Here is a 19,527-nt window from a genome sequence, read left to right as displayed (position 1 = left end):
CACGATACCGAAAGCGGTGACCATCTCCAGGCTCAGGACACCCATGATGTGAAGCGTTTGTTCGGGTCGGTGGGATTCAACACAGCAAGACGTTGATGTTGATGATGATGATGTACCTCTATCACGGCTTGTAGAGCCTAGATTGTTGTTGTTGTTGTTACCTCAAAACATGGCTCGTACCCACGAGGGGGATTGGCCACACTGAATAAAATAAAACATACACCTAACAACGAACAAAGGGGTAAAGGTGAATAATCAAAATTAAGCCTAGATGTTGAAGGGAAAGAAACACCTCTATAAGGCTTCTTCGTCTGCTCGAGGCAAAGTGTCACGCGTGATTGCGATACATTTAGAACGCAGTTCTTGGCGCCTGTTCCTACGTTGACTGTCGCCGTAACACGGCTGTCGCGCGCGAACGCGCTCGTGCCACAAATCGCGCGTTCTTGGTCGCCTATCTATTGCGTGGTGAATGCGCGCCTTCCAATTTTGGCTTTTCCAACAATGCACTTAGCAATTTCTTGCCATAGCCTGTGTACGTTTGAACACGGATGCTTGACGAGAGTGGTGACCCTGGTAAAAAAAAATCCTGATTTATTGTGCTTGCATTAAAAAGTCGCAGTTTCGCCTGAACGGCGAAGCATCAATTGCGGTAGCAAACTATCAGAGAGATATACGGAGTAAGGATAGTAGTTTTATGGGCTGCATAAACTTAAACACATTCGCTTACTAACTGAGATAAGAAGCATGGTGTCAGCGCACCGAAGCAAACACGAATAGATCACATCGATGACAGCAGACAACCACTGTCAAAACTCTGGCATGAGCAAGCGCGCGGCAGCAGTGAGCGAAGGTTTGTGTGGTGTATTGCCTCAACGGAAACTGAGCGGCGAAAGCACAGTGCATACAAAGGTAAGAGCCGTGTGGAGATGGCTTTCAAGATACGGTGCGAGCGACAGCTCATCGCCGCGCAGAGTACTACGAAATTGCTGTCAGAGTAGAAGCCGCAACCCCTCCCTCTCGCGCTGCCTTCCCGCTTTCCTCCTGTCGCTTTTTTGAGTCGCCAGTTCCCCTTGCGCCCAGTCGCAAGAAACGCTTTTTGGTGATGCAGCTAAACGTCGCCTCCCCAACCTCTCATCTCCCCACTGCACTTCGCACGATGGAATACGTCCCGTTTGCTCTGCGGCGTGCGTTCCCCCTCCGTGAAAGCGCGTGTACCTTGCATGCTTTCCCACGCACATACAGCTTATGGCGTGCGGCGACGATTTTATCACCCTTGGACTTTGTACGGGACCTAACGGCGACGGCGGCGGCGACGCCGACGGCAGAAATCCGCTTGGAGTGTCCATATACTTGCTATTGCAATAATATGTGCAGTGCGGCAGGAGTTTCAACTCGTGGAAGTTCAGCCAGCATGTCTTATGGCACTGCGGCATGCGAACTTTAAATTTCACAATAGGGCGCTACAATTTAACGGCATGTTAAATCAACCGACGCGGGATGAATCAGGGCATGAATGCATGTGAGATAATACAAAGTAGTGCTCAGCCAACATTCCTGGCGACATTGTTACGCGGAGAAGGCAAGGCGCACGACGCTGGTGCAATGGTAGATCTAGCGCGTGCACACAAGATAGCCACACCGTCATAATCCTCGTCGGTGTCATCGTCGAAGCACGGACCACAGGTTCGCCCCCCGTGACATTACCCGCCGGCGGCAAAAGCACAGCCCTGGTGCAATTCGGGTTTGAGTTGAGAGTGGAGCGGAGTGACCTCATAGGTCGCGTTAGTGACTGCGTATGACGCGGTAAGAGCCAACAAAACGTGAGAGGTTTTTCACCTAGGCCAACGTGAACATGATGGTAACCACAGCAAGACGAGCAATCCTAGAAGGAAGTTCACCTCCCCGTGTGGGCAGTCATAAAAACATTATTGATTGACCTGTGAAGCCAATATTCGATCACGGGGAGACTGGAGGGAGATGTCAGCACGGGCAATAATATCACGAGCATAGGTAGTGGAGGCGCCGCGACGCGGCGGCTCAGTCAGCTACGGCGTTGCGCTGCTGAGCACGAGATCACAGGATTGAATCCCGGCCGCGGCGACTGCATTTCGATGGAGGCGAAATGCAAAAACGCCCGTGTGCTTGCGTTGTAGTGCATGTTAAAGAACTACAGGTGGTCAAAATTAATCCGGAGCCCTCCACTACGGCGTGCCTCATAATCAGAACTTGTTTTGACACATAAAACGACCCGCCGCGGTGGTTCAGTTAGCTAAGACGTTGCGCTGCAGAGCACGAGGTCGCGGGATCGAATCCCGGCCGCGGCGGCCGCATTTCGATGGAGGAGAAATGCAAAAAGGTCCGTGCGCTTACGTTGTGGTGCATGTTAAAGAACCCCAGATAGTCAAAATAACTCCGGAGCCCTCCACTATGGCGTGCCTCACGATCAGAACTGGGTTTGACACGTATAATCCTAGAAAGGTGAAGTGGATGCGCCTGCGTGAGGATAGAGTCTGGTGTTTATGAGAAACGGTGGGTCGTAGCCAAAGAATAGATGGCCAGCTGTGTCGTGACGGGGAGAGTTGCAGGTGAAGGCAGCTTGATGTCCCAGTCTCGGTGGTCCTCAGAAACGCACATAACAAGCATACCTCAACGCAGTTGTGCCAGTCTTCTGCACAGGCTAAGGCTGGGGGTAGCGTTTACGCGCGGATACGTGCACCTCATGCGACGCACCGAGCCTCCAGACTGTGAGTTGTGCAATGTGAATGAGACTACAGGTCATGTGCTTTGTGACTGCAATAAGTATGTGGAAGAGCGTCAAAAGTTGAACAATGACTTTACGCGTCTCGATAGCCCGCCGTTGTCGGAGGACGGCATTTTAGGTCCTTGGTCAGACGCTCAATCGTGTTTCGAGGCCATCCAGGCGTTAGTGAGCTTATTAAAAAGTACGGGCCTGGACTGTAAGCTTTGATCATGCCAAATTGCTTGCGATATGTTTTACATCCTCCTTCTCTCGTCACCGTCACCCATCATCCGCCTCTTTCTTCCCTCTTTCTTTCTTTCTGTATTCCCCTTCCCCCAATACCGAGCAATGACCAATGCCCAATGGCTAGAGGAATATATACCTCAGGCCGGCCTCTCTGCATTTCGTATCATTAAACTTCTCGCTCCCTCACTCTCTCTCTGAGAGTACGGTCGAGGCGGTCTGTAAGGCCGCTTTTCTGTGGATGGCACGCAGTGGTGAACTTGGGATTGGTCGGGCAGGAACGAAGAATGTCGTCGACAACATAAGACTGGAAATAGAGGCCGCGGTCCGTGATTAACAGACGAGGAGCACCGCAGCTCAGGATGAAATCATGAAGAAGGAAATAGGCTACATCAGTAGCACCGGTGGCGGGATGTGCCCGCGTCACAGCGTCACATCGTACGTATGGCGTTGCGTATCAGGGGGAACGACTTGGTATTGATACAAGCAGCCGGCGTCTTGGTGAAGCTGTTCAGATTTGTAGTACACAGAAAATCTGTATTATTGTTAGCGTAGTGCCCTGCGGCCATGGCGGCCAGTGGGGTCATTGAACGAGGAAAGCCAGCAAAGTGCATGGCGGTCTGTAATAACTGAGAAGTGCCCTCCATATAGGTACGGTCGAGAGCTATAGAAATCTGATTAGCATTCTCAGAGTATTTCACATGCTTTTGGGGAGTATCTATGTATGAATTTGTCGGTGTATGTTTGCAATTACCGTTTTCCCGTCTACCTTGGTCACTGGATTGTCCGTGATCGAATGTAGTTCTGAGGTACTTGCATAGCATAACATGCCTGTCCTGTGCCAAGCTAACAGGGTTCGAAATCAACCATGGTACCACTGCGAAATGACCATTGCTGGCAAGTGGCTGCGGGAGCTCGATTAGGAAGAACACGAGTACGTCAGCAAGCAGCATCGCGCTTTGCGTGCTTGATAACTCTACCGTAGTGGCTAAGCGCCATGTAAAAAGTGGTGGAAACGATCTCGCGATGACGGTGGAGGGTAATTCGATCGTTTAGTGTCGAATCAATATAGCGACACAGCGTATTGCCACCGTTTACACAAGTTATGTATCAGGCGTGTACTGCAGTGGGATTCGGCTTTCGCGCTTCACTAAAGCACTCAGCGCCATCTAGTGCCACCACCGCGAATTCTGCGCGTGGCTTCTGAAATGCATGGGACGTCAGTGCGTTGGAACACTGAGAATCGCATCGTTCGACAATCACTCTCCTCGCTCGCGCTTCTGTCTGTGCACGCTGCATCATCCGCTGGAACCGCCGAGAATCCGCGCAAGGCCTGTCAGGCGAAGCTTGGCGCGCCTGTGCTCGCAAACGTTGAGGATTGTTACCTCGCTTGACACTGGCACATATACTCAGTGACTCAAGCTGGCGAGCTGTTCATTGATGAGCGGCAAATACCCAACGCATTCATGGCGCAGCTCGGTAAATCCTTAGCGTGAAAGTCGATCAATGAAAGTGGCACATACCCAGCGCAATTGTGGCACAGCCTGCTAATGAATCGGGTTGCTGTCCTTGAGGAACCCTTATGACGTGGGCTCGATTCTGCTCAGCATCAGGGCAATTTTAACGAATCTTTTTCGACATTGTAGAGCGGCACGTTCCCCTTGGCACATACCTAGTTGAGCTAGTTCGCGTCAAAGATTTTCGTTGATGAGCAACTCACACCACCTGGTACATACCCAGAGATGCAAGTTGTCATCAAAGGAGTACTTTGGAGACCAGCACAGACCGAGTGACTATACCTACTACTCCAAGTCAGCATCAAATAGTTTCTTAGGCCAGCGGTATCTACCCAGTTCCGCATCTACAGTGACCCATGACGACGTGAAAATGTTCGTTGAAGAGTGGCACGTAAGTTCACATTGCCACATAGTCAGTCACTCAGTTGATCTAACGGTTGGTTTCGAACCCTGCTCTATCAGTTCAACAGCCCGATGCGATCCCCATTTTAGCCCGAAATACCAAGTGACAAAGGTAGGCGGGAAAACGGTCACAGTCATACATACATACACACATATACAGGGTGTTTCAGCGAACAGTTTCAAAATTTATTTAAGGTTGCCTGTTGCAGATAGCCCAATTCTAGTTAATGAGATGGTCTACTCGAAGAGGCGGACATTACTTGCACAAGAAACTGAAATGCATAATCGAATCATTAACAATAATTCACTAATTAATTTTTAACTAATTACCTGATGGCCCATATGGCAATTTACAAATAGTAGCCGGGGAGTTCGCAAGGCGGATCCACTTAGAATTATTTCTATGGATGACACCAGTTTCGAGATATTAATTCTCGAACTTTGCGGAGAAATGCATTGGCGTTCCAGTTAATTTTGTGCTTGAATGCAGAAAGCGACGTCTTTTTAAGATACTAACTGGAACGCCAATACGTTTGTCCGCAAAGTTCGATAATTAATATCTCGAAACTGGTGTGATTGCGAGAATTCGTTCCAAGTGGATCCGCCTTGCGGACTCCACGGCTAGAATTTGTGAATTGCAATATGGTTCATCAGGTAATTAGTTAAAAACCTCATTAGTGAATTTTTGGTAATTATTCAATTATGCATTTCAGTTTCTTGTGCAAGTAATGTCCGCCTCTTCGAGTAGACCAGCTCATGAACTAAAATTGTGCTATCTGCCAGAGGCAACCTTTAAGAATTTCTGAAAGTGTTCGCTGAAACACCCTGTATGCATACGCCATCGTCATCATCACCAGCCTATATTTATGTCCACTGCAGGACGAAGGTCTCTCCCTGTGATCTCCAATTATCCCTGCGTTGCGCTAGCTGATTCCAACTTGCGCCAGCGAATTCACTCATCAGTCCACCTAGGTTTCGGCCGTCCCCGACTGCGCTTCCTTTCTCTTGGTATCCATTCTGATACCATAATGGTCCACCGGTTATCCATACGATGCATTACATGGCCTACCCAGCTCCACTTTTCGCGCTTAATGTCAACTAGAATATCGGCTATACCCGTTTGTTCTCTCATCCACACCGCTCTTTTCCTGTCTCTTAATGTTAGGCCTAACATTTTTCGTTCCATCGCTCTTGGTGCGGTACTTGTTCCCGAGCTTTGTTAACCTCCAAGTTTCTGTCCCATATGTTAGCCCCGGTAGAATACACTGATTATATACTTTTCTTTTCAACGACAGTAGTGATCTCCCAGTCAGGATTTGGTAATGCCTGCCGTATGCACTCCAGCCCAATTTTATTCTTCTATAAATTCCTTACACATGATCAGGGTCCCCTGTCAGTAATTGACCTATATAAACGTACTCCTTTACAGACTCTAGAGGTTCACCGGCGATACTGAATTCTTGTTCCCTTGCCAGGCTACTGAACATTATCTTTGTCTTCTGCATATTAATCTTCAACCCAACTCTTACACTTTCTCGGTTAAGGTTCTCAATCATTCGCTGTAATTCGTCCTCATTGTTGCTGAATAGGACAATGTGATCTGCAAACCGAAGGTTGCTGAGATATTCGCCGTTCATTCTCACTCCTAAGCCTTCCCAGTCTAGGAGCTTGATTACTTCTTGCAATTAGCATGCAGTGAGTAGCATTGGAGAGATTGTGTCTCTTAGCCTGACCCCTTTCTTGATAGTTATCTTTCTACTTTTCTTGTGGAGAACCAAGGTTGCTCTGCAACCCTTGTAGATATCTGCCAATATATTTACGTATGCATCCTGTACTCCTTGGTTACGTAATGCCTCTAAGACTGCTGGTATCTCTACTGAATGAGATGTTTTTTCGTAATCTATGAAAGCCATATAAAGGGGTTGATTGTACTCCGCAGATTTCTCTATTACCTGTTTGATGACATGGATATAATCCATTGCAGACTATCCCTTCCTGAAGCCAGCCTGTTCTCTTGGTTCCCTGAAGTCAAGTGTTGTCTTGGTTCTACTTGAAATTGCCTTCGCGAATATTTTATACAAAACTGACATCAAGCTAATGGGTCTAGAATTCTCCAATTCTTTAACGTCTCCCTTCTTATGGATGAGTATAATGTTGGCGTTCTTCCAGCTTTCTGGTACACTTGAAGTCGTGAGGCATTTCGTATAAAGGGCCGTAAGCTTTTCAAGTATGATATCTCCTCCATGCTTGATTAAATAATCTGTTATTCCATATTCACCAGCAGCTTTTCCCTTGGTCATGCCTTTCAAAACCCTTCTAACTTCATCGCTGTTCATAGAAGGGGCTTCTGCATCGTCTTCACCACTACTTCGAGTGAAAGTAGCTTGGCTGCTCTGGGTACTCTACAGGCCAGTATAGAATTCTTCGGCTGATTTTACTATGTCATCGAAATTGCTGATGATATTACCCTGCTTATCTTTCAGTGCATACATTTTGCCTTGTCCTGAGCCTAGTTCTCTTCTCACTAATTTCATCTTCTCACTGATTTCATGCTGCGTCATCATGGCTCACTACCAGCTGGGACGCAGGCACTTCCCGGCTCCTCACCCGAAGCTCGGCAGACCCCAGGCCTTGGTGCTGAGAATGCTGCAGACGGGCTCATTTCCGTCTCGATCCAGACTGAGCCACTACGCCCCGGGTGTGGAACCCCGCTGCCCCGACTACAGCGAGGAAAGGTCCACCTTTAACCACATGCTGTGGCAATGTTCTGCATTGCACCACTGGTCTTTCAACAGGAAAGAAGACTGGGAAGAAGCCGTCAAGAGCGACAACCTTCAAGTCCAGTTTCGGGCTGTTCAAAGGGCCTGCGAAAGGGCTGAAGATCACGGTCTTCCGCTGTTCTATTTCTTCATCATCGTGACTGGAGGTTGAGGCGTAGCTTTGCACAACCTTCATTCTATACCTCCTATTCAGCTTTATTACGACGACTGCTACCCTCTCATTAATGATGTAGAATTCATCAATGTTGCCCGCCATGTCCTCATGAACTAGAAATCTTACTCGGAATTCTGTCTTATCTGGACTACCCCTGTAGCAGAGGACGTGGCCGTTAGTCAGCACTGTGCAAGCCTCACCGGTTCTTCTTTCCTGACTAAGGCCAATAATATCCCAGACAATACCTGATAATTCTTCAAATAGCCCCGCTAAGCTAGCCTCACTCGATAGAGTGCGCGTGTTGAACGTTGCCAGGTTCAGTTTCCATTGGCGGCCTGTCCGCCTAGAGATGCTTCGCACCCTCTGCCTTGTCGCAGGTCTGACCGCCGCATTGGTCAGGTGATCCGCAGCCGCTGGGGACTGAGGGTCATGGGCTGATTTTAGGAGTCATTAGGGAGGTAGCGGCAGAATACTGCACCAGGGAGGCCAATTCCTTTTCTGGTGAGGGAGTGACTTTGTTGAAGCTTAGTGGGCCTTCCTAATTTGGTCGCACCTTGACTAGTATGGCCCCACTAGCCCTCGGCGATTTTTTGCCTGTGTCAGGCGCCACTGCATGCCCGAAAATGTAGTGGACTGGAGGAGGATTCGGACTTACGACCTTCAGATTACTGTACTATAAAAAAACGTCGCTGTTTCGCCCGAAAGGCGATGCATCAATTGCGATAGCAAATTAGTAGAGAGCTATTCGGAGTAGGGATAGTAATTTTATCGGCTGCGCAAACTTGGACACATTCGCTTACTAACTGAATTAACAAGCGTGGTGTCAGCGCGCACAAGCAAACAGGAATAGATCACACTGAATGACCGAGACAACGACTGTCAAAACGCTGGCAGCAAGCGCAGCCGCCGCAGCGGGCGAAGATTCGTGCGGTCTATCGCTTCAACGGAAACTGAGCGGCGAATGCACAGCGCATACAAAGGTCAGAGCCGTGTGGAGATAAGAGACGGTGCGGGCGACCGCCACAAGTGGACAAAGTACAAGCCCAGTTGTTGGCAGAGTAGAAGCTGCACCCCCCCCTCCCTCCCTCCCTCCCGCGCTGCCTTCCCGCTTTCTTGCTTTCCCGTTGGAGATTGAGTGGCCAGTTACCCTTGCGCCCGGTTGCAAGATACGCATTTGGTGCCTCAGCACAGCGTCGCCCCGCCTGCCTCCCTCCCATACCCCCACGGACTTTCCCACGACGGTCGCGTTTGCTGTCCGCCGTGCGTTCGCTCTCCGTGATAGCGCGCGTCCCCCGCGCGCTTTCACACGCGCATATGGCGCGCGGCGAAGATTCTATCACGCTTGCACTTTATACGGAACCTCACGGCGACGGCGACGCCAACGGCAGAAATCCGGTTGAAGTGTCCATATAATTGCTTTCGCAATAAAAAATAAATCGACCACAACACTACACGTCTATGCATACAACACCAAAATCCTCCAACTTAACTGCAGAATGATCCTAACTAATTGATAATAGAAATGTCATATTGTAACGTAGGCTGAAGACGGAGGCTTCAAAAAATAGACGCGTCCCTTTAATGGCGGGCCAGAAGAAAAACGAGCAGGTTACGCGCTTCATCGTCTTTCATGGCGCGGCAGTCTACGGCAAGAAATGGAGCTTCTGAGGTGCATCTGGACGTTCACGTACGCGATTGGTATGGTTTCATGCGCACTACGTGAACAACTTCAGCGTGGGGATGACGACAGTGTGAACCGGGGTCAGAACTGCAGGGGACGACTTCGTAGGTTACGTCACTGAGGCGGCGTGTAACCTTTTAGGGACCAAAATACCGGCGGAGCAACTTTTGCGAAAGTCTGCGGTGACGGATGGGCGTGCAGACCCACACGCAGTCGCCGGTATTGTAATGGACGTCGCATCGAGCCTGGCTGTATCGAAGAGCGTCGGTATGCTGTTGGCTCTGGATACGATGCCGAGCAAGCTGGCGTGCTGCTTCGGCATTTTGAATGAACTCTTCCGCGTGCTTTCTGGTCGGGATATTATCAGACACAGGGAGGATGGCGTCAAGTGTTGACTTGACGCGGCGCCCGTATACAAGTTCAAATGGCGTAAACTGCGTGGTCTCCTGTAAAGCAGTGTTATTGGCGAATGTGACATATGGCAAAATCTCGTCCCACGTCTTGTGCTGCACGTCGACATACATGGAAAGCATATCAGCCAGCGTTCTGTTCAGTCGTTTCGTTAATCCATTTGTTTTAGGATGATATGCAGTGCTCTTGCGGTGAGAGCTATGCCTCCGTTGGAGAACGTCCTGCATAAGTTCGGCTGTAAATGCCGTACCGCAATCGGCGATGAGAACAGACGGTGCACCGTGTCGTAGGACGATGTGGCGGATGAAGAACTTGGCCACTTCATATGAGTTTGCTTGCGGAATAGCTTCGGTTTCGGCGTACCGGGTTAAGTAGTCGGTAGCGACGACTATCCATCTGTTGCGCGAAGGGATGACTGGAAATGGACCAAGTAGATCCATTCCTATTTGTTGGAACGGTGCCTGAGGAGGGTCCACAGGATGTAGAAAGCCGGCCGGTTTAACGGGAGGTTTCTTGGGGCGCTCACAATCACGGCAGGTCTTCACGTACCGTTGCACAGAAGAAAAAAGCCGGGGCCAGTAATACTTCTGTCGCATCCTTGATAATGCCTTAGCGAATCCCAGGTGTCCCGCGCATGGCTCATCATGGCAGCCTTGCAATATGTCTTGGTGCAATGCCGACGGCACGACAAGGAGGTAGGTATTTGAACCGCTTCCGCAGTTTTTCCTGTAAAGGTCACTGTCGTGCAAACAGTACCATGATAAGCCGCGAACGAGCGAGCGAGGTAAAAAAGTTTCAACTTTTTCAAGGTGTTCTATCAGCGGCAGCAGCTCAGGGTCAGCGCACTGGTGTTCAGCCATCTTTACGGCGTCGACAACGCCGACAAATGGTAATTCATGGTCAGGATCCGATGATGTCGTAGGGAGTGGTGCGGGTGACAAACAGTCACCGTATCTGTGCTTCCTTCCAGATCGGCAGACAACGGTAACGACGTACTCTTGTAAGCGTAGGCTCCAACGGGCTAGTCCGCCTGAAGGATCCTTGAGGTTGACAAGCCAGCAGAGGGCGTGGTGATCGCTGACAGCCTTAAAGGGTCTACCGTGCAAGTAGGGTCAGCATTTACTAATTGCCCACACAACCGCTAAGCATTCTTTTTCAGGGGTTGAGTAGTTTCCTCAGCCTTGGTGAGACTGCGGCTTGCATAAGCAATAGTACGTTCCGCACAATCTTGCCACTGCACCAGAACTGCGCCGAGACCCGCATTGCTGGCTTCTTCGTCGAAATGAGCAAGTATTGGGGCAGCTTGCAAAAGTGTGCGCAATTCATTGGACGACTGCTGTTGCTCGTCCGCCCAAATGAAAGGCACATCATCGCGTGTAAGCCGTGTCAGAGGCTGAGCAATTCTGGAGATTCCCCCGACGAAGCGCCTATAATATGCGCACAAACCAAGGAAGTGTTGGACCACATTCTTGTCTGCGAGTGGTGAAAACACGGCGACGGCAGCTGACTTGCCGGGGTCTGGTCGGAAGTCTTTAGGACCAAAGACATGGCCACGAAATTTGAGCTCTTGGAACCCGAAGTAGCATTTTTCAGGCTTGAGGTCAGCAGTACAGATCACAGCGAGGACGCTCTCGAGTCGTGCGAGGTCTCGTCGAACGTGCTCGAGAACACGACGACATCGTCCAAGTATACGACGTAGGTTTGCCATTTGAGTTCAGCAAGCACGGTATCCATCATCCGCTGAAAGGTGGCAGGTGCGGAACAGAGACCGAAGGGGAGAAGTTTGAACTCGTAAAGCCCGTCAGGTGTGACAAACGCTGTTTTTCAAGATCCCGTTCATCAACTTCGATTTGCCAATACCCGGATTTAGGATCCAACGAAGAAAAAAACTTTGCATGTTGTAGAAGGTCCAATGCGTCGTCGATGCGTGGCAATGGATAGACATCGCGCTTGGTGACACGGTTTAACTTTCTGTAATCTACACAGAAGCGTAGTGTCTTGTCTTTCTTTCCGACTAGCACTACAGGGGAGGCCCACGGGTTTGTGGACGGCTGGATCACGTCGTCTTGGAGCATATCTTTCACCTGCTGCTTGATCGCTTCCCTTTCCACTGGAGACACTCTGTAGGGATGCTGGCGAACAGGACGTGCTGACTCGTCCTTAATAATGCGGTACTTTGTGATGGACGTGCGCCGTACTTTGGACGACGTTGAAAAACAGTCCGCAAATTCATTCACAAGACTCAATAGACGGTCTTTCTGATGGTCTGGCAGAACAGCATTAACGTGAATCCGTTCATTTAGGCTTGGTAACTCCGATTGCTGAGGCGATGCAATTTCCAATGTGCCAATGTCAGTAACGTCAATGATTTCGCGAAGAAAGGCGATTGTCGTTCCTCGCGGTACATGCCGATACTCGTTGCGCAAGGTTTGTTAGCAAAACGAATGAACATTTGTTTCACACCTGAAGAATTCCTCTGGCTATGCAAATATTGTGTTCAAGAAGCAGGGGAATGTTCGCCTCAGCAATTCCTTCGGCGCCGTCGTCCATTTCTCATAGGACAACGGTAAGCACGCTTCTCTTGGGTGGCAACGAGACGTTATCATCGGCTACGCGAAGCGCAATGTCACGGTCGTTGCCATTCCTGTTTGCTATGGCTTGCGTAGTAGCGAAGCTGACTCGAGACTCTTGCAGGTCGATGATGGCACCATTCGTCTGAAGGAAATGCATGCCGAGTATAAGGTCCTTTGAACATTCGGGAAGAATGACGAAGTCGCTGACGTACGTGAAGCCCCTAATGTTGACTCGTGCCGTGCACCGGCACACTGGAGTTATGAGGCCCTCCTGCAGTACGAATCTGAGTTCCAGCCCACTGCGTCGAAACTTTGTTCAGTACACGCACGAGATTCTGGCTCATAACAGACGTGTCCGCACCCGTGTCGATTAACACCGTGACTTCGTGGTCATCTATGGTAACTGGTACGTCGCAAGATACTCACACCAATCTGCACTGGTTTCTCTACATCTCAATTTCGTCATATCGCTGTTGTCGTAGTGTAGGGTCTTCAGCGTTCGCAACGTCAGCGACCTCACCTCCACAGGTCGCTGGACTCAGTTTGCCTGAGTCGCAGGGCTGGGTGAGCGACACCTTGTTACGATCGGCCTGAAGAGGGGGCGGGAAGACCTGTTTCGGACTCGTGACAGTGACCGGGGCTCACGCAATCGTGGGGCGAACGATGTCCTGGCGTCCGCAAGCCATGAACGGCGTGCGTCGAGGCCTGAAGTCACCAATTGCTTGTTCAACGGCGGCACACCATGAAAGTCCGGGACGTTACTCACACCATAAAAGATCGGGGACAAAGAACTTCGCGCAGCTTCGGCATACGACATGCGAGGCTGTGGCTGCCGTACCTCGTGCTGTGGTGTCTCGCTCCGCTCTGGGACTTGGACTGCCTGCCTGATTTCCTCCCGGACGACCTCAGCCAGAGCGAGTCGCGGTACCGATGCCGGAGCCACCTGAAGCTTTTGGAGCTCTTCTCCAACAACAAGCCTAATGAGCTCCAGAAAGGCGTCGGTATTGTCAAAGGGTACAGCGAGAGGGTCACGCGATAAGGTAGACACGTCGCGGTTGTGCTGCCTTGTTCGGTGCTGCAGTGCCTTTTCCATTGACATGGCTTCAGCGAGAAACTCTGCAACGGTCTTTGGTGGATTGCACATCAGGCCTTCGAATAACTCTTGCTTGACACCATGCATTAGGTTCCTGAGCTTCTTTTCTTCCGGCATGGACGGTTCCGCGCGTCAGAAAAGTCGGCACATATCTTCGACAAGCATTGCGATGCTTTCGTTCGGCCGCTGTACTCACGCCTGAATTGCAGATTCAGCTCGCTCCTTGCGATCGAGGCTGGCGTATGTGCTGATTAGCTGCCATCGGAATTCGTCCCAAGTCGATAGGGCCGCTTCACGGTTCTCAAACCATGTCCGCGCATAGTCCTCGAGGGCAAAGTAGGCGTTGTGCAGCTTGTGCTCCGGAGTCCAGCCGTTGTATTTGGCGATGCGCTCAAAGTGATCGAGCCAGCCTTCAACATCCTCGAAGGTGTCCCCATAGAAGGATTTCGGGATTCGCGGCTGGTTAAGAACGACTTCGGTCGGTGCAGCTGAGGAAGAAGGAACTGATGTACTCATCCTTCTGACACGGTGCATGAGGTAGAGGCTCGTGCTCAGGTGGTAGTCCTTGAAGTCGACGGCTTGTCCGTACGTGAACAAGAGTCACATCGACCGGACTTCGTGCTGGGCTTGTAGAGGGGGTTCGACCTTGAAGCGGTAGCATGTACCCAGCACCTCCACCAGAAGTGTAACGTAGGCTTAAGACAGAAGCTTGAAAAAAATAGACGCGTCCCTTTAATGGCGAGCCAGAAGAACGAGCAGGTTACGCGCTTTATTGTCTTTCATGGCGCCGACCTTCGCGCGCCCCGTCTCGCGGTGCAGGAGCCCCACATCATTGTGTCAATATGTTCGTACTCTAAATCCGTTATTAGCGCACGCAATAGTGCCATTGAGAGCCTCGTTGACTTCAGGGATGTACTATGAGACTCGCTCTCACTTTGCGGTCAGAACCCTTGCGTGCGACTCGCGCATTAAAGAAACAGAATACAAGAAACTTGCTCAAATTACGCGTTCAAACCTACAAGAAGATTCGCGCTTATTTATAAGTACTTCCACGCACTAAATGAAACTCAAATGCTGCCGTCTTCTAAATACACGTGCGAGACTCACACAGCCTTAGACATACCGTTACATATTACGTCGAAGAGAAATGAAATCTGTATAGTATACCATTACTAAAAACGATCCGTGCAGCCCGTTTCTAAGGCGCGGTACTCTCTACGTGCGTGCAGGAAGAACCATCCGAGGAGTTCTAAAATCAGCTGAAGTAAACTACAGAATAACCAGTGTCTAACCTGATACAGTGTTATTTTGAGAACTCGCGAAATGCGAAAACAACGTCTTAGTTTAAGGAATCTCACGCGAACTATCTCCATATCTCTGCGAGAAAAAAAAAAAAACACTGACTCTAGCCTTTCTCGATTCCTGAAAGCAAACGTCAAATTAACTTGAAAGTTTATCTGCCTCTACCACGATTAAGAATCGCAACACTCGAAACGGATTCTGCCACGTCAGTTATATAAGTACGCGCTCGTGAGTTGCAAGTCACGCATACACGTCGGCAGCGTGAAGTGCGCGGTGGTGGTTGCGTCGGCGGGCCCCGTCAATAGACAATTTGACTGCAAGCGGTATCGTAAAATCTTCAGCGCGGCACGCCCACCGCTGTCGAACAGAGTAGACGCTTCTGGAACATTCCCAAACCAGGGCCTTACGGAAAGCGGGATTATTTTTTTTTTTTTGCAACGCTCATTTTCCTTTGGTTCTTCATATATTTTCTTGCACCATCACTATTGCGCCGAGTTAATCTCGGCGATAACGTGTACGGCGCACGAAGGAAAGACGCCTGGGCGCAGTAGCGCATGCGCGAACACTTAATAATCGTCAGTGAAATATACATGTAAGAAGCGGCCGCCGAGAGGCCCACCCGTCATACTGAATTTGACGTGTCAGCTGGAAGAGCGATTGACGACTTAAAACGCCATAACAACCACTTCACCGACTCATTTCACCGCTGAGTTCTAAGCGGTGAGGCGTGCTCGAAGCTTCGCGTCGCGGCTACTCCAATTATGACCTCAACTTCTGCAAGCCCGGTTACCCGGCTAGCACGACCCATTGGTGCTCCTGGAATGCATATGCTACGCCCGGTGGCCATTTCATTCCTTCTCATGCATGAGCTGTTACGTTTGACGCAAACGCTTCCGTTGCTGTCTCAAGTCGCGCCTGCAGTCAAGTTTTATTTTGTTTGTGTGTGCCTGGGTAATGAACTGACTGCGCCAATCAACTGGAGAACAACGAAGCAGCTGTCGCCGCCACGTGCCTCCAAGCTAACCAACAAGGTGGGCCACTATATACGTATATAGTTTAGGGTGACGTAACCTGTATTCATTTCTTGCTGTTCTGTCTACACGATGGCCATTTCCTAGTTTAGACGTTGCTGCGTAATTACCGTATTTGCACGCATGTAACGCGTTTTCTTTTTTTTTTTTTACCCTCGACATTTCTTGCCATGGAACGCGCGTCACCTTATATTTGGGTTCGTGACACGAATATAACGTTCGCTTTTTACTTTCATTTCGCCTGCTCACTGTCAAGCTATTAACTACCCGTGTATTTTGCGCAGTCTTCTCATGATAAAGAGCGCTGTTGGTACATCAATATTGTAACGGCGCAATTGTCGCAACTCTGAGCAAGTCGATAGACGCTGTTGTGCAGGTCTTCAATGTCGCACGGTGGATCGCAGTGCAATCCGTGAAATGCATTGTGTTAAATTGTGTCGCGGCCATTTCTGAGCTGCTGTTTGTACGATAACCTTAGTGGGTGTCACAATGAACGATGCCATTCTCGCGGACAGTGCCAGAGCCCATTCTTTTACTTTATTCTGCGGCGGCAGTTCATACTGTCCGAAACAACCCCTACCAGGGGTTGTCTCGGACCAATACCTTCACTCGCGGTATTGACGTGAAAATACGGTACGATTCACGTCTCGCATGCAGTTGACATATTTTTTTCGTCTTCCTCACCCTAGGTGAATCCCGTGCGGCCTAGTGACCGTGTCAGTACGACGGGGTGCAACGCAACCAAGTGACCGTGGCACTACTCCGAGGGACAACGGAGCAACCGTCGTCGCTACGTTCGATCTTCGGCAGTTATATTCACCAGGTGCGATTCTAGCTTGTGAGGGTGGCGCGGTTATTAAATCAACTAATTGGCAATGTTAACTGTTTAACTGATTGGCAAGAGAAGGCCGCTGCCACATTGGGTCGTCGTCGTGACGGAAGCGAAGAGGACTGGGTGGGGCGATTGTAGCTTTAGGCTTAGCTAACACTCGGAAGGGTAGCTCGCACTGCGCAGGCTCCAGCTGGCAGGGGTCCTCTCTCGTTTGCGACACGGACATCGGCCCATTCCGAGTGCTATTGCTTCCCGGTCATAATTTCGCGTGTCGGCGCGCGCCAAATTCGCGTGTCGGCGCGCGCGAAATGGGGAAGTAAATTGCACCCGGAATTAATTAGTGCCAGGTTTCTTCCAGCAAAACAGAAGAAGAACGGACGTTGCCTACGGTCTGCAGCGCGGCGCGCTGCGGCGAAGACGGTGGTGGGTGGCCAATTTTCTTTTTTTTTTGTCTTCCGTATGTTCTCGTCCCTATTGCTGTGTCACGCCGTGCTTTCGTCGCTCGACAAGCCAACCACCGTGGATTGGTCCCACCGCCCAATCCAGCGATATGACGCTTGTCTTGGTGAGTACCTGCTTTCTGGTTACTTCCCTCATTTAACAAGTGCCCCCTCCCCCCTTTTTTTATCCAGATATGTAACCTGTGCCTTGGCCCCTGGCACCCAGTTCCTGCACCCGGCCGTGTCTCGCACAGATGACGTTCAGCAGCTGATCGTGTGTTCACTTCTGTTCCTGCCTCACTGCTATTGTGTCCGGGTGACGGAAGATGCCTGCAATCCCCGCCCTGCAGAACTTCCACTGCACGTAAGTATATCAAGTTATTCCAGCCCATGCTGCGACGGTGTGCTGACAGGTTATTCATAAGATGTCCGTTTGTCATTTCAGGCCGTGTCTCGCGCAGATGACGTTCAACACCTGTCTGTCGTCCAGCAGCTGATCGTGTCTTCACTTCTGTTCCTGCCTCACTGCTATTGAGTCCTGGTGAATTAGGATGCCTGCAATCCAAGCCCTGCAGAACGTCGACTGCACCTAAGTATGTCAAGTTCTTCCAGCCCATGCTGTGACGGTGTGCTGACAGGTTATTAATGAGATGCTTGTTTGTCGTTTCAGTCTGCAACCCTACATCTGCGGCCCATCAAGGTCTGTCCCACCAGCGTAGTAGGCAATGACACCAAGTACAGACCGCAGGGAGGAAGGCGTTGCTCTCGCCACTCATCGCATTGCTGCTCCCGAAGGCGTCGTGCTGCAGGACACGTTCTTCTCTGCCTCGACGAGGCCTCAAAACTATGAAGTCCCAAGAAACAGCACAACGTCGCATGACATGATCATCTAACATCCCGGTTCGAGTTGTTTGTTCCACCCTATAGCAGTGCGACGGCCACTCGATGAAGTCGCACGTTATTCAATGACTTTGACCGTATGATGTGGGTAGAGAAAGCCCAGGTAACATGCTGTTCTAGCTCGCCGTAGTAGTACACTGCTCATACTCTAGCATTATGTTGATCTGGGGATTCTTGCTTATTACGTTCATTGACATGCTGTGCTTTTGTAATGGTATACTGATGCTGGTTTGCGTTGCGGAAGTGTGTGTGTGTGTGTGTGTGTGTGTGTGCGCGCGCATCCGTATGAGTGTGTGTGTGTGTGTGTGCGCGCGCATCCGTATGAGTGTGTGTGTGTGTGCGCGCGCATCCGTATGAGTGTGTGTGTGTGTGCGCGCGCATCCGTATGAGTGTGTGTGTGTGTGTGCGCGCGCATCCGTATGAGTGTGTGTGTGTGTGTGCGCGCGCATCCGTATGAGTGTGTGTGTGTGTGTGCGCGCGCATCCGTATGTGTGTGTGTGCGTGCGCGCGCGCGCGCGCGTTCGTATGCTCCTGCGCTCATTTCATCTGGTAGTTAACATCATTCTGGCGGGGGTGCGTTTCCTATTCATCCACGAATTGTTTGACTGGTTTCTTGCAATTGGTGACATCCTTCAGTAAGCTCGTTGAATGTTCAGTAGTGATGGTTGCAAATTGTTTCGGCTACTCTTGCAACGTACAACTGGTCCACTCACATATTTAGTTTTGGCAATTGTCAAATACTTTGGTATTCCAATGCATTTCTATTGGTATCTTTTCCTTATTCACATATTCTTGGTCTTTCAAGTGACTCATTATGGACAATGCAAAACAGCCTCAATGTACCCTAACATAAAGCACGTGGTCTGAAATAAAGGCATTAAATCTTATTATTATGAGCGCATCCTTTGAAATCTTGTGCTGGCATGGCACCGAGCTCTTACATTTTTACCTGTGTGCTTTCATTAATGATGCTGGTAATAAAGCAGCGTACCACTCGCAAGTCAAGGCAGGTTCTGGATCGCTCTTCGGATAACACGACCACACATGCCTGCCGTGTTCAACAAACTGTTTTGTCACAGTTCCTTTTGTTCTACGTGAGTGTTCACTGCCCTGTGCAAATTTACCTGCCTGTGTTGATTTAGTGGACATTTCTGACACGTATTTGCTCACCGATATTCCATGGAACTGAATAAAATAGCAAGGATATTTTTTCATAGTACGTTTCTTGCACTGTTTTCCCCTATGTGAACAAGATTGTCAGAGCTACCTCCTACACAATTGTTTGCCCAGTTGCTTGAAGTGTACAGTTCTGAAAATTAAAATTGAGCCTGCTCACTGGTGTTACAGGCCCGCTGCAATGACATTTTGGACATAGACCCAGAGTAGATCGTGCAGCCACTGCAAAATTCTGCATTTGAAATGCCTCTA

The 19,527-nt window shown here is 49.9% G+C and overlaps 1 long non-coding RNA gene across 1 annotated transcript; it reads left to right on the top strand.

Moving 5' to 3' along the window:
• The first annotated feature begins 15,601 nt into the window (after positions 1-15,601).
• LOC119464835 (uncharacterized) lies at positions 15,602-19,247 on the top strand. Its single transcript, XR_005194623.2, has 4 exons — positions 15,602-15,927; positions 16,617-17,563; positions 17,645-17,792; positions 17,870-19,247. It is a non-coding gene; the product is annotated as an uncharacterized LOC119464835 (long non-coding RNA).
• The last annotated feature ends 280 nt before the right edge of the window (positions 19,248-19,527 follow it).

The sequence above is a fragment of the Dermacentor silvarum genome, chromosome 9, assembly GCF_013339745.2.
Source record: "Dermacentor silvarum isolate Dsil-2018 chromosome 9, BIME_Dsil_1.4, whole genome shotgun sequence".
Lineage (NCBI taxonomy): Eukaryota > Metazoa > Arthropoda > Arachnida > Ixodida > Ixodidae > Dermacentor > Dermacentor silvarum.
Note: the sequence above shows the minus strand (reverse complement) of the source record. Positions and strands in the feature narration are given on the sequence as shown.